The sequence below is a fragment of the Oncorhynchus clarkii genome, chromosome 10, assembly GCF_045791955.1.
Source record: "Oncorhynchus clarkii lewisi isolate Uvic-CL-2024 chromosome 10, UVic_Ocla_1.0, whole genome shotgun sequence".
NCBI lineage: Eukaryota > Metazoa > Chordata > Actinopteri > Salmoniformes > Salmonidae > Oncorhynchus > Oncorhynchus clarkii.
The window spans coordinates 56,763,299-56,777,789 of record NC_092156.1 but is presented as its reverse complement, the minus strand read 5'-3'; the positions used below and the strand labels follow the sequence as shown (position 1 = coordinate 56,777,789).

The following is a 14,491-nucleotide window of genomic DNA, read 5'->3' as shown; positions in this document are numbered from 1 at the left end:
TTAAAATATACATGCAGGGTATTGAATTAAAGCTACACTCGTTGTGAATCTAGCCAACAAGTCAGATTTTTAAAATGCTTTTCGGCGAAAGCATGAGAAGCTATTATCTGATAGCATGCAACACCCCAAAATGCCTGAAGGCGACGTAAACAAAAGAATTAGCGTAGCCGGCGCTACACAAAAACGCAGAAATAAAATATAAAACATTCATTACCTTTGATGATATTCTTTGTTGGCACTCCTATATGTCCCATAAACATCACAAATTGGTATTTTTCCCGATTAAATCCGTCCATGAATGCCCAAAATATCAATTTGTATAGCCTGTCTGCATCACGAAAAAAGCTCTCTTCCAACACGCAACGTCATGTTTAAACATTATATAAGTTGCCTATATTCTTTGACAAAACACTTCAACCTACTTTTGTAACCCAACTTTAGGTATTTGTAAACGTTAATAAGCGATCAAATTGATCACTGGGCGATCTGTATTCAATAGCAGCTACAAAAGAAAACAGTGTCCATTTTTCAATCTTCCAAAATCGATTGAGGTAGGCTGGATGGAATCACGGATCTATTGGTAATGTCTCAAAGGATTTTTGTCAATGAAAATGACGTTTTTGGCGACATCGTGTGGAAGCTGTAGGAATTGCATCCGTCTCCATATTACATTTGGTTTCCTTTAAATAAATCATGAAAGGGGCACATGGATACTTTTTTCAGATTTCAGTGACCAGTTTTTCTTGCGCTTTTCGATGAAACACATGCTCTGTTATAGTCACCGTGATTTAACCAGTTTTAGAAACTTCAGAGTGTTTTCTATCCACACATACTAATCATATGCACATACTATATTCCTGGCATGAGTAGCAGGACGCTGAAATGTTGCACGATTTTTAACAGAATGTTCGAAAAAGGAGGGGGTAGGATAAAGAGAAGGACCTTTTATTGCTTGTCCTTATCTAGGTACACAGTATGTAGCTCATGATCTCTTAAGAATACATACAGTATACAGTGGGGCAAAACAGTATTTAGTCAGCCACCAATTGTGCAAGTTCTCCCACTTAAAAGATGAGAGAGGCCTGTAATTGTCATCATAGGTACACTTCAACTATGACAGACAAAATGAGAGACAAAAAATCCAGAAAATCACATTGTAGGATTTTTAATGAATTTATTTGCAAATTATGGTGGAAAATAAGTATTTGGTCAATAACAAAAGTTTATCTCAATACTTTGTTATACAGTGGGGCAAAAAAGTATTTAGTCAGCCACCAATTGTGCAAGTTCTCTCACTTAAAAAGATGAGAGAGACCTGTAATTTTCATCATAGGTACACTTCAACTATGACAGACAAAATGAAAAAAGAAAATCCAGAAAATCACATTGTAGGATATTTTATGAATTTATTTGAAAATTATGGTGGAAAATAAGTATTTGGTCACCTACAAACAAGCAAGATTTATGGCTCTCACAGACCTGTAACTTCTTCTTTTAGAGGCCTCCACTCGTTACCTGTATTAATAGCACCTGTTTGAACTTGTTATCAGTATAAAAGACACCTGTCCACAACCTCAAACAGTCACACTCCAAACTCCACTATGGCCAAGACCAAAGAGCTGTCAAAGGACACCAGAAAAAAAATTGTAGACCTGCACCAGGCTGGGAAGACTGAATCTGCAATAGGTAAGCAGCTTGGTTTGAAGAAATCAACTGTGGGAGCGATTATTAGGAAATGGAAGACATACAAGACCACTTGTAATCTCCCTGGATCTGGGGCTCCACGCAGGATCTCACCCCGTGGGGTCAAAATGATCACAAGAACGGTGAGCAAAAATCCCAGAACCACACGGGGGGACCTAGTGAATGACCTGCAGAGAGCTGGGACCAAAGTAACAAAGCCTACCATCAGTACGCCGCCAGGGACTCAAATCCTGCAGTGTCAGACGTGTCCCCCTGCTTAAGCCAGTACATGTCCAGGCCCGTCTGAAGTTTGCTAGAGAGCATTTGGATGATCCAGAAGAAGATTGGGAGAATGTCATATGGTCAGATGAAACCAAAATATAACTTTTTTTGTAAAAACTCAACTCGTCGTGTTTGGAGGACAAAGAATGCTGAGTTGCATCCAAACACAATCATACCTTCTGTGAAGCATGGGGGTGGAAACATCATGCTTTGGGGCTGTTTTTCTGCATAGGGACCAGGACGACTGATCCGTGTAAAGGAAAGAATGAATGGGGCCATGTATCGTAAGATTTTGAGTGAAAACCTCCTTCCATCAGCAAGGGCATTGAAGATGAAACGTGGCTGGGTCTTTCAGCATGACAATGATCCCAAACACACCGCCCGGGCAACGAAGGAGTGGCTTCGTAAGAATCATTTCAAGGTCATGGAGGGGCCTAGCCAGTCTCCAGATCTCAACCCCATAGAACATCTTTGGAGGGAGTTGAAAGTCCGTGTTGCCCAGCAACAGCCCCAAAACATCACTGCTCTAGAGGAGATCTGCATGGAGGAATGGAACAAAATACCAGCAACAGTGTGTGAAAACCTTGCGAAGACTTACAGAAAATGTTTCAGAGGAGCTAGCCAACAATACAGCTAACACAATTACTTCCATCTGAAACTGGAAAGACTGCAAACTAACTTTGTTTTACCTTTTTTCAATTGACATTTCTTTGTATATATCCATAGAAATGATGCCAGCTGATTCATTGATTTTGACAGGCTGAGAAACTCTGCCTAATTCTCTCTCTCGTCCCAACTCCCGACCCCTACACATTCATTACTATGGGACAGTTGGAGATCAAATCTGAATATTGAAAAAATATTGCATACAGTGCCTTGCGAAAGTATTCGGCCCCCTTGAACTTTGCGACCTTTTGCCACATTTCAGGCCTCAAACATAAAGATATAAAACTGTATTTTTTTGTGAAGAATCAACAACAAGTGGGACACAATCATGAAGTGGAACGACATTTATTGGATATTTCAAACTTTTTTAACAAATCAAAAACTGAAAAATTGGGCGTGCAAAATTATTCAGCCCCTTTACTTTCAGTGCAGCAAACTCTCTCCAGAAGTTCAGTGAGGATCTCTGAATGATCCAATGTTGACCTAAATGACTAATGATGATAAATACAATCCACCTGTGTGTAATCAAGTCTCCGTATCAATGCACCTGCACTGTGATAGTCTCAGAGGTCCGTTAAAAGCGCAGAGAGCATCATGAAGAACAAGGAACACACCAGGCAGGTCCGAGATACTGTTGTGAAGAAGTTTAAAGCCGGATTTGGATACAAAAAGATTTCCCAAGCTTTAAACATCCCAAGGAGCACTGTGCAAGCGATAATATTGAAATGGAAGGAGTATCAGACCACTGCAAATCTACCAAGACCTGGCCGTCCCTCTAAACTTTCAGCTCATACAAGGAGAAGACTGATCAGAGATGCAGCCAAGAGGCCCATGATCACTCTGGATGAATTGCAGAGATCTACAGCTGAGGTGGGAGACTCTGTCCATAGGACAACAATCAGTCGTATATTGCACAAATCTGGCCTTTATGGAAGAGTGTCAAGAAGAAAGCCATTTCTTAAAGATATCCATAAAAAGTGTTGTTTAAAGTTTGCCACAAGCCACCTGGGAGACACACCAAACATGTGGAAGAAGGTGCTCTGGTCAGATGAAACCAAAATTGAACTTTTTGGCAACAATGCAAAACGTTATGTTTGGCGTAAAAGCAACACAGCTCATCACCCTGAACACATCATCCCCACTGTCAAACATGGTGGTGGCAGCATCATGGTTTGGGCCTGCTTTTCTTCAGCAGGGACAGGGAAGATGGTTAAAATTGATGGGAAGATGGATGGAGCCAAATACAGGACCATTCTGGAAGAAAATCTGATGGAGTCTGCAAAAGACCTGAGACTGGGACGGAGATTTGTCTTCCAACAAGACAATGATCCAAAACATAAAGCAAAATCTACAATGGAATGGTTCAAAAATAAACATATCCAGGTGTTAGAATGGCCAAGTCAAAGTCCAGACCTGAATCCAATCGAGAATCTGTGGAAAGAACTGAAAACTGCTGTTCACAAATGCTCTCCATCCAACCTCACTGAGCTCGAGCTGTTTTGCAAGGAGGAATGGGAAAAAATTTCAGTCTCTCGATGTGCAAAACTGATAGAGGCATACCCCAAGCGACTTACAGCTGTAATCGAAACAAAAGGTGGCGCTACAAAGTATTAACTTAAGGGGGCTGAATAATTTTGCACGCCCAATTTTTCAGTTTTTGATTTGTTAAAAAAGTTGGAAATATCCAATAAATGTCGTTCCACTTCATGATTGTGTCCCACTTGTTGTTGATTCTTCACAAAAAAATACAGTTTTATATCTTTATGTTTGAAGCCTGAGATGTGGCAAAAGGTCGCAAAGTTCAAGGGGGCCGAATACTTTCGCAAGGCACTGTATGTTGGAGAGACAGACAGCAAGGTTTATACAAATCTCTGCTGTTGATAACTAAATGTTAGTCTAAAAGAAATGTGAGATAATGTCTAGATGCTTTTTGTAGTGGAGATCAAGTTTATAAATTGCTTGGCTGATGAGACAGTGGATTGCGCAGTCAGATGGAACAGAGTAAATAGGCATTTTAACGTTATAGATTTATCCGGAAGAAACCTGTGGAATAGACACCGGCTGGAATATGCATTTAACCAATCAGCATTCAGGATTAGACCCCCGTTGTATAATATGTCCTGTTTCATGTTTTGTGTAGACCCCAGGAAGAGTAGCTGCTGCTTTTGCAACAGCTAATGGGGATCATAATAAATGACCAAATACCAAATGTAGCCTACTGCTAGCGTCAAATTAGGAGGGAACACTGTAATTGTTTGGGTGGTTTTCAAGTGTATTTCTCTATTTATTGAGTTTAAGTGCATTTGGGACATTTTGTCCTGTGTATTTGGGATATTTTGTCCTGTTACTTTTAATGCCAGGCAGCTGTACATTTCTAATATTAAAATATTGACTAATCCTAATGTTTTTTTCTTCTAATGTATTTTCCACATATAGTGGTTTAACATTTTTATATTTCAGTATACTGTATACTGTACTGCACATATTACACCATGTTGTACTCTGAGCCAGTGTACCGTACGTATAGTGTAAGTCTTGAAAGATGTGTCAGCAAAACGTTCTCAAACCTTTCTATGCTTTTACGTTTGGACTGTGCTCATGCATTATTGTGCCAATTTATATTTTATATAAAAACATGTCTTGTATATTATGCCATGCCAATGATATGTTTAAACACATTTGGTCAGAAAACATGAGTGCTTCATTTATCATTCTGTGCATTTATGTGATGTATTTTTCCACAAAGATCAGATTGTGCAATGTTGTGATTCCAGTGTTTTGTTAAATAACATGTATATTTTATATTTTAAAAACAACTTTACGATAAAGTGGTCTGACATAACATCACCATCTTTTCAAATCTCTGATTATGGTCGATAATGCATTGTTTAGCCAGCTACACTGTGCAACATTGCCCTTCATAAATTAACTGCCCACTTCCAACACTTGCTCTGGAAAAAAATACTTCCAATCAATCTCTACAATCTCTACAATCTCTACAATCTCTTTCACTTGCTGAGTTTCAGACTGGGCTGAATGCTGGGCTTCAGAGAGTAGATAGCTTAGATATCTCAGTATCAACATACTTCTCACAAAGTACAGTATATATTATATACATAAGCTACAAAATTTAGAGCCTGTTTTTTTCCAGTTAAGACCCCCAAAAACGTCAGTCTTTTTTTGCTCATGCTGCAACACTTGTCTGGAAACTAACTGCAGCATTTTCACCCATTGTCACGCTCTGACCTTTATTTCCTTTGTTTTGTCATTATTTAGTATGGTCAGGGCGTCAGTTGGGGTGGGCAGTCTATGTTTGTATTTCTATGATTGGGTATTTCTATGTTTCGGCCTAGTATGGTTCTCAATCAGAGGCAGGTGTCATTAGTTGTCTCTGATTGAGAATCATACTTAGGTAGCCTGGGTTTCCCTGTGTGTTTGTGGGTGATTGTTCCTGTCTCTGTGTTTGCACCAGATAGGACTGTTTAGGTTTTCACTTTTCTTGTTTTGTTTAGTCTGTTCATGTCTTTATTAAAAACATGAATAACCACCACGCCGCATTTTGGTCCGCCACTCCTTCACCACAGGAAAACCCTTACACCCATCTAATTTCTCTGCCCATGATCTATTTAATAAACACATTACCTGTTCCTCAACCACTCGTCTTTCACTCTACCATCTGGCCTCTACATGACAGATAGACACTGACCACGTAATCACCGGAAACCACCAATATTTTCTGTTTAGAGTGGATCAGTTTAACTCACCTTTAACATGCAGTGTAAATCCATGCCTACTTTGGATGAAATGCATGAATGAAAAGCTGATCCTTATTACGTTCTAATAGATTGGTTGGACACATCCTCCATAGATAGTTACATCATCACAGAAGGAATTGTCCTCAAACTTAATTGAAATGGGAAACTGTCACGAGAATGTTCAATCCCAGTGATGATAACAATCACGATAGCTTTGACCAATTTCCCTTAGGTTGTATAGCTAGGGTTTTTATTTTTTTTATTTTTTTTATTAACCCTATAGCTAGGGTTAATGCGAATTAGGCAAAGACTCAGATTCTGCAAAGGTCCATTATAGTTTATTCATGAGATCTCTAAAGTCAACCAAAATGTGAGCAGTCTTTTTAACCCCCTCTACACACACACACACACACACACACACACACACACACACACACACACACACACACACACACACACACACACACACACACACACACACACACACACACACACACACACACACACACACACACACAGTTTTATTACTTTTCTACCAGCCTTGCCAGTTTCTCGCCATTCTTTTCCTCCCATGATAAGAGAGGCATAGGAAGGGCCCTCCTGTTGTCAGAGTTATCGTGTGTAGTCTACCAGCCTCTGTTTTCTCCACATATTTCTCCCTCTAAACTTGTCCCACACATGTATTATTGGAATATAGTCTTATACGTTTCAGGGTGGAATTCTTTAGTCATTACCTTAAACATATAAATTCCCTTCTCAGAAACACAAACAAGTCTATACAATTCCTGTTATAGTTTGAGAAAAGTAATGGGAGAGAAGGAAAGTCATCTTTCAGAGGAAAATTTAATTCAGTTCAATTCTAAGAGATTAATCAATTAACAGACACAGACACTATAAATGTGGAGTTTATAATCCTTGTTCCACATGTCTTGTGAATCAAAACAACCAATCAAGTGTTGGCATACTCTGTAGTTATGGACTCAATCGACAGATGTTTGGTATTTTATGTAAATCTTTTCACCTCCAATAAGTACTATTGATTACAAAGACAGAAGGTTACTTAAGACAAAAAAATAGGAGGGAGGTTGGTTGGGGAGGATGGGAAAGGTGTGTATCGCTAGAAATCCAAAGGTTGTGTGTTCAAGTTGTTCAGGGTGAACTGTAGCATTTTAGCTTACCCTTCCCCTAACCATTATTCTAACCTTATCCCGATTCACGTAACCTTTTACTTAATTATCCTAACCTTTGTTGTTGCTTTTCCTAACCGCTAACATAAATTCTCCACGTAATTCTCTTTGTTGTTACAACACAACAAGCAACCTGGTCTCAGAGAAAGACGTATAATACTATACAGTGCATTCTGAAAGTATTCAGACCCCTTCCCCTTTTCCACATTTTGTTACATTACAGCCTCATTTTAAAACGGATTAAAGTACTTGTTTTCCTCATCAATTTACAAACAATAATCCATAATTACTAAGTGAAAACACGTTTTTTACATTTAAATTCTTTATCTAAATACGTTTTCAGACCTTTGCTATGAGACTCAAAATTGAGCTTGGGTGCATCCTGTTTTCATTGACCATCCTTCCGACATTTCTACAACTTGATTGGAGTCCACCTGTGGTAAATTCAATCGATTGGACATGATTTGGGAAAGAACACACCTGTCTATATAAGGTCTCACAGTTGACAGTTGAACCCGAGGTCAATCTGACCGAGCTCCAGAATTCCTCTGTGGAGATGGGAGAAACTTCCAAAAGGACAACCATCTATGCAGCACTACACCAATCAGGCCTTTATGGCAGAGTGGCCAGACGAAAGCCACTCCTCAGTAAAAGGCACGCTTGGAGTTTGACAAAAGGCACCTAAAGGACTCTCAGACCTTGAGAAACAAGAACAAACTCTTTGGCCTGAATGCCAAGCATCCCATCTGGAGGAAACCTGGCACCATCCATACAGTGAAGCATGGTTGTGGCAGCATCATGATGTGGGGATGTTTTTCAGCAGAGGAGACTGAGAGACTAGTCAGGATTGAGGGAAAGATGAACGGAACAAAGTACAAAGAGATCCTTGATGAAAACCTGCTCCTGAGCGCTCAGGACCTCAGACTGGGGAAAATATTAACCTTCCATCAGGACGACGAGCACACAGACAAGACAACGCAGGAGTGTCTTCAGTACAAGTCTCTGACTGTCCTTGAGTGACCCAGCCAGAGCCCGGACTTGAACCCGATCGAACATCTCTGGAGAGATCTGAAAATAGCTGTGCAGTGACGCTCCCCATTCAACTTGACAGAGCTGGAGAGGATCTGCAGAAAAAATGGGAGAAACTCCCTAAATACAGGTGTGCCAAGCTTGTAGCATCATAACCAAGAAGACTCAGGGCTTTTATCGCTGCAAAAGGTGCGTCAACAAAGTACTGAGTAAAGTGTCTGAATACTTGGGATATTTCATTTTTTTACATTTGCAAAAATGTCTAACCTTATTTTTGCTTTGTCATTATGGGGTATTGTTTGTAGATAGATTTTTTTTTTTTTTAATCAATTCTAAAATAAGGCTGTAACATAACAACATTTGGAAAAAGTCAAGGGGTCTGAATACTTTCCGAATGCACTGTACATCCTCCAAAATGTATGATAAGTTACATCATCCGATTCAGAGGAACTATGATACCTTCCTCTATTTCGTGTGATAATGTACACACGCCCTTCCATTCATAATGTAACCTAACAGAAAGTAATGTAACATACTAAATGGGGGGGAACATAAAATTAGCAAAAAAAGAAATGTCCTCTCACTGTCAACTGCTGTAAATATTTGTATGAACATAAGATTCAACAACTGAGACATAAACTGAACAAGTCCCACAGACATGTGACTAACATAAATGGGATAATGTGTCCCTGAACAAAGGGGGGGTCAAAATCAAAAGTAACAGTCGGTATCTAGTATGGCCCCCAGCTGCATTAAGTACTGCAGTGCATCTCCTCCTCATGGACTGCACCAGATTTGCCAATTCTTGCTGTGAGATGTTACCCCACTCTTCCGCCAAGGCACCTGCAAGTTACCAGACATTTCTGGGGGGAATGACCCTAGCCTTCACCCTCCGATTCAACAGGTCCCAGATGTGCTCAATGGGATTGAGATTCGGGCTCTTCACTGGCCATGGCAGAACACTGACATTCCTGTCTTGCAGGAAATCACACACAGAACAAGCAGTATGGCTGGTGGCATTGTCATGCTAGAGGGTCATGTCAGGATGAGCCTGCAGGAAGGGCACCACATGAGGGATGAGGATGTCTTCCCTGTAACGCACAGCCTTGAGATTGCCTGCAATCCCAACCCAACAAGCTCAGTCCGATGATGCTGCAACTTACCGCCCAAGACCATGACAGACCCTCCACCTCCAAATCCATCCCGCTCCAGAGTACAGGGCTCGGTGTAATGCTCATTCCTTCGATGATAAACACGAATCCAACCATCACCCCTGGTGAGACAAAACCGGGACCTGTCTGATCCAGCGACGGTGGATTTGTGCCCATAGGTGACGTTGTTGCCGGTGATGTCTGGCGAGGACCTGCCTTACAACAGGCCTACAAGCCCTCTGTCCAGCCTCTCTCAGCCTATTGCTGACAGTCTGAGCACTGATGGAGGGATTGTGCATTCCTGGTGTAACTCGGGAAGTTGTTGTTGCCATCCTGTTCCTGTCAAGCAGGTGGGATGTTCGGATGTCCCGATCCTGTGCAGCTGTTGTGGGCATCTTTCTTTTGGTGTTTTTCAGAGTCAGTAGAAAGGCCTCTTTAGTGTCCTAAGTTTTCATAACTGTGACCTTAATTGCCTACTGTCTGTAAGCTGTTAGTGTCTTAAGCCCTCGTCTCAAAAAGATTTAAACAACAGTGTATTTAGCTCAGAGCTGATGGCAATAAAGGATAATGATGTATCTTACCTTCTTCATCTCCAAGGCCTCCATCTTCACAGGGTGTAGTGATGTTGACAGTGATGGTCTGTTTCGTGACAGGACTGGCAGCTAACCAACTGTAAATGGAGTTGTAATGTTCTCTCTCTACCTCCAGAGGGAGTAAGAGGTTGGTGGTGAGATCAGGTCTGTTGAGATCTCACATGCACCTGTAAGGTCCTAACCATTAGGACATGGAGAGTTAAACTTAAGTTTAGGCTGGTATGTCTTGTCGGTATGTAGGCCTAGGTTTACCTTTTTTTTACTTAAAGTATGTGCTTTTGGGTTATTGATTGCAGCCTAACATGGTGGGAATTATGTTAGAGCAACTATTTGTGCTGAACATACCAGCAGCCTATTTTACAGCTACGCCTGAACCTTAAGTGAAATCCTGTTTGTCCTAATAATATAATTCAAATGAAAGGACATTGCATAGTCCTACGATGTGGATGCTTTTTTGATTGGGGTTTGGGGTTTCCCTAGCTAAATAAAGGTTACTTGTTCAAATTAATTTGCGATTAACCTGTGATTAGATTGGAGAACATTTTGAATTTCACTGTGAACTTATACAATTATATACTTGCGCTCGTGGATCCCAGGAAGAATATCTACTGATTCTTTAACAGCTAATGGGGATCCGAATAAAATCAAATCAAAACTGTTTGCAGTTTGTATTACCTTGTATGCTTCTGTGTTCTATTTATGTGAGGTACACTATGTGTGTAATGTATTGTATTTGTTGTTCACCCACACAAAGATGAGAGGCATGGATGAACATACTCTTATCCCAGCAGCAGCCTTTGTGGTGTACTTCAAGTGTTCTTCAAAAGACAAAAGGCAATTTTAAAACCGTCCCTGCACTCCTGCGGTGTCTATAGACATCCCCCAAATCAGAGTTTGTCATCTAGGTTTGGCCCTGGGCCAAATTGTGTCGGAGCCAATAGTCGTCGGGCCAGAACATAAGTTGTAATGTAATATTAGCTCAATTCATTCGGCCTACACTACAATTTGAACAACATTTTTAACTCATCTGATTAGTACATAATGAATTCATAAATATTCTCACAAAATCACATCTCTATTCAATTACTATTTTCGTCTATATCTCTGTGGGTTAATTGGTGGGAAAAAAAGGTCTATGTAGCCTACTGTAGGCTACAAGTCTTTGTTATACTTCAACATTTGTTCAGAACAATTCGTTTGACAGCAAGAGATAAGTATCATAAGAAAGGTGGAAATAAAAATTGAAGTTTCAGGGAAGATCGTACAGAGATAGGTTTATCTTTCCATATTTTCCAAATCCCGAGCCAATGTGTCTTATTTGCAATGAAAATATCCCTGTTTGCAAATAATTCAATCTCAGACGTCATTAAAAATCCAAGCATATAACTTTCAAAGTGGCCTCCCCGCCCCAGACAGAGGCCGGAGCAGAAACATTGAAGCGTTAATAACTGCAAGCTACACAAGGCTTTTTTGGCGGACATATTATGTCACTTAAACTGGTTAAATCTGCAGTTACATGGAAGAGGGAAAACGGTTGTGTAGCCTACATGGTGGGAAAATGTGAGGCCTTTACTAGGAAGCTTGAGTTGTTCGATTTGGACTTGTCATCTGGAAGGCTGCTACACTTCAGTACACTGAAGAAACGACAGGCAGAGGGGACCAGGCCACAGCATTATCACAGAGGTGATGGAAGATTTCACCAAACAGCTGAGGGACAACTTCTCCACCATATGGGAAGACTACAGCATGCCCAAGGATATCATTGCATTTTTACGTGTTCCTCTCACAGTCCGCCCAGGTGGAGAATTCTCCTCCCTTGCTAATGAAACGACACCCTTGCTGATTAGGCCGCAATTCAATTAAAACTGAGTTGATTTGAATTCCAGACATCAAGTCAAATCAGGAATGAGCTCAGGAGTGCCGAATCCTTGTATACGTTTTGGGTGGCATGCTCAGAATACACCACAATAAAGAAACTTGCATTTTATTAACTACCCTACAGAGTGCTGTTGAGGTTACTATAGACCTTCGTTGCAAAACAGTGTGTTTTCATTAATTATTTGGTGACGGGAATATAATTAGTACAGTGTTATCGAAAATGGATAACGTTTTTAATGTTTCACTATTTTTATTGCCATAAAATTCTCTGAAGAGGACAGTCCTCCCCTTCCTCCTCTAAGGAGCCTCCCTTGGGAGGTTGACCTGCAAGAATTTGGGATTTTGCACTTGCTTCTTTCATTGAAAAGCCTACTTCTTCTTCTTTGAGATTTGGTTGGTGGATTGAATCCAACTTTTAGGTGCATACAACGCCACCTTCTGTTCTGGTGTGTGAGGTCACAAGACCACAGCAGTCTAAACATAGCTGAGGGCAATAAAGCAATATGTCCACTAGATGACAGCAAAGGGACTTCTCACAACTCTACAGGAAAGTTGAGAAATCCATATCTTCAATTAAAACAGGATACTTAACTTAGTGATCTGTAGTTTGTAAATCCCAAAACGTTCCCTTTGGTTTAGCTGTTTAGGATGTTCCCCTTTTCTAATTGAGTCCGGAACATGACCCATACCCATAGCTAGTATGGAGGCAGGGTCACCATAGTTTAAAGACTTGTAGTGCCTTGTCATTGGGTAGTCTTCATAGCCTACCTATACGTGTACCTGTGTTCCGCTAAGCGGTGTTGAAGGCGTTTCTCTGTCTGTCAAATATAGAAAACCTTGCACTGTGTACATTCCAATCAGTAAATTACATGAGTGGTGTTATACTTAGGCTATAAACAATTCTAATTTCTAAACCAGTTTTAGTGATATGATGCTGCCTTTTGCATAAACTGAAACCCCAGAAAGTGTTTTCACAACACTCTCTTAAAAACACCAATATTTAGGTTGAGTGTTTCAGAACACTTAATTTCGGTGTATTAAAACACTTACATTGGGATTATATGCAAACACCCTCCAAACACCAGATCTCAGTTTACTGCCTGCCCTCAAGGACATCTACAGCACCCGGTATCACAGGAAGGCCAAGAAGATTATCAAGGATCTCAGTCACCCGAGCCACGGCATGTTCACCCTGCTACCATCTAGAAGGTGCAGACAGTACAGGTGCATCAAGGCTGTGACTGAGAGAATGAAAAACAACTTCTATCTCCAGGTCATCAGACTGTTAAATAGTCACCACTAGCTGGCCTCCACGCTGAACTTAGTCACTGTTACAGCCCTGTGTACAGTGTCTTTGAACACTGGTTTATTCCACAACCATGCTGTTTTGAGACTTTCTTATTTCACAGTGTAGTTTCACAAGGCAGCTGTCCCTAATCTTTGCAAAGACTTCACAATGGGGAAGAGACAAATAAAGCATTTACCATAATCTCAAAAGGTCAAATTATATACAATTAACACTACTATATTTGGCATTAGCCATACTCTAAATCCCACACTTAAACACTTTCAATTAATTTAGTTTGAACAGATTTTTGGTGCTTGTCACCTTGGCCATGTGGTTGATGATATCAGTCAGGGATGGTGTTTTTCTCCAAGCCCCCATACTCTATAATCTCTGTTTCTCTGCAGGCCCACCACATCCTGTCCAGTTTAGAGACAGCGACCCTCACTACACGACTCCATAAAGAGAAATAAACATAATTTATCATACTCCTTGTATCTTCAATCAATCAAATTGATTTAGAAAAACCTTTTTACATCAGAAGATGTCATAAAGTGCTAATACAGAAACCTTAAAATTATCTTATTAGCATTTAATCCAACTAAAATGCTATTGATGAGCTCGTGGTTGTGTATTTCACAGCAAGAGGAAGAGAGTTTAAAACCTGAACAAATCTCAAACACTAAGACCCCGTCTCTCTTGCCCTGCTATCTGTGCATGGTAGCCACACTTTCCAGTTCCGACTACGCCTGGCAAGCCATTATTACCACACGATTCAAGTACTTAACTTTTTTTTTACAATGGCTAATGCATTTTTTATTATCATGATTGTCTCCACATAGCAACGTTTCCTACTGCACTTTGTATTGCCTTACTGATAGGGCTGTCTATCTGACTAGATGCTTAAGAACTCTAAAACCACGCTTGTGAAAAACAAAATGCCTCCAGCTGTCCACTACTGTAAATAAAAACACAAAATATC

At 40.4% G+C, this 14,491-nt stretch overlaps 1 protein-coding gene across 1 annotated transcript in view; it reads left to right on the top strand.

Moving 5' to 3' along the window:
- Window positions 1-14,491, top strand: part of LOC139418811 (SLAM family member 9-like) — a 139,590-nt gene that overhangs the window by 72,885 nt on the left and 52,214 nt on the right. The window lies entirely within an intron of this gene.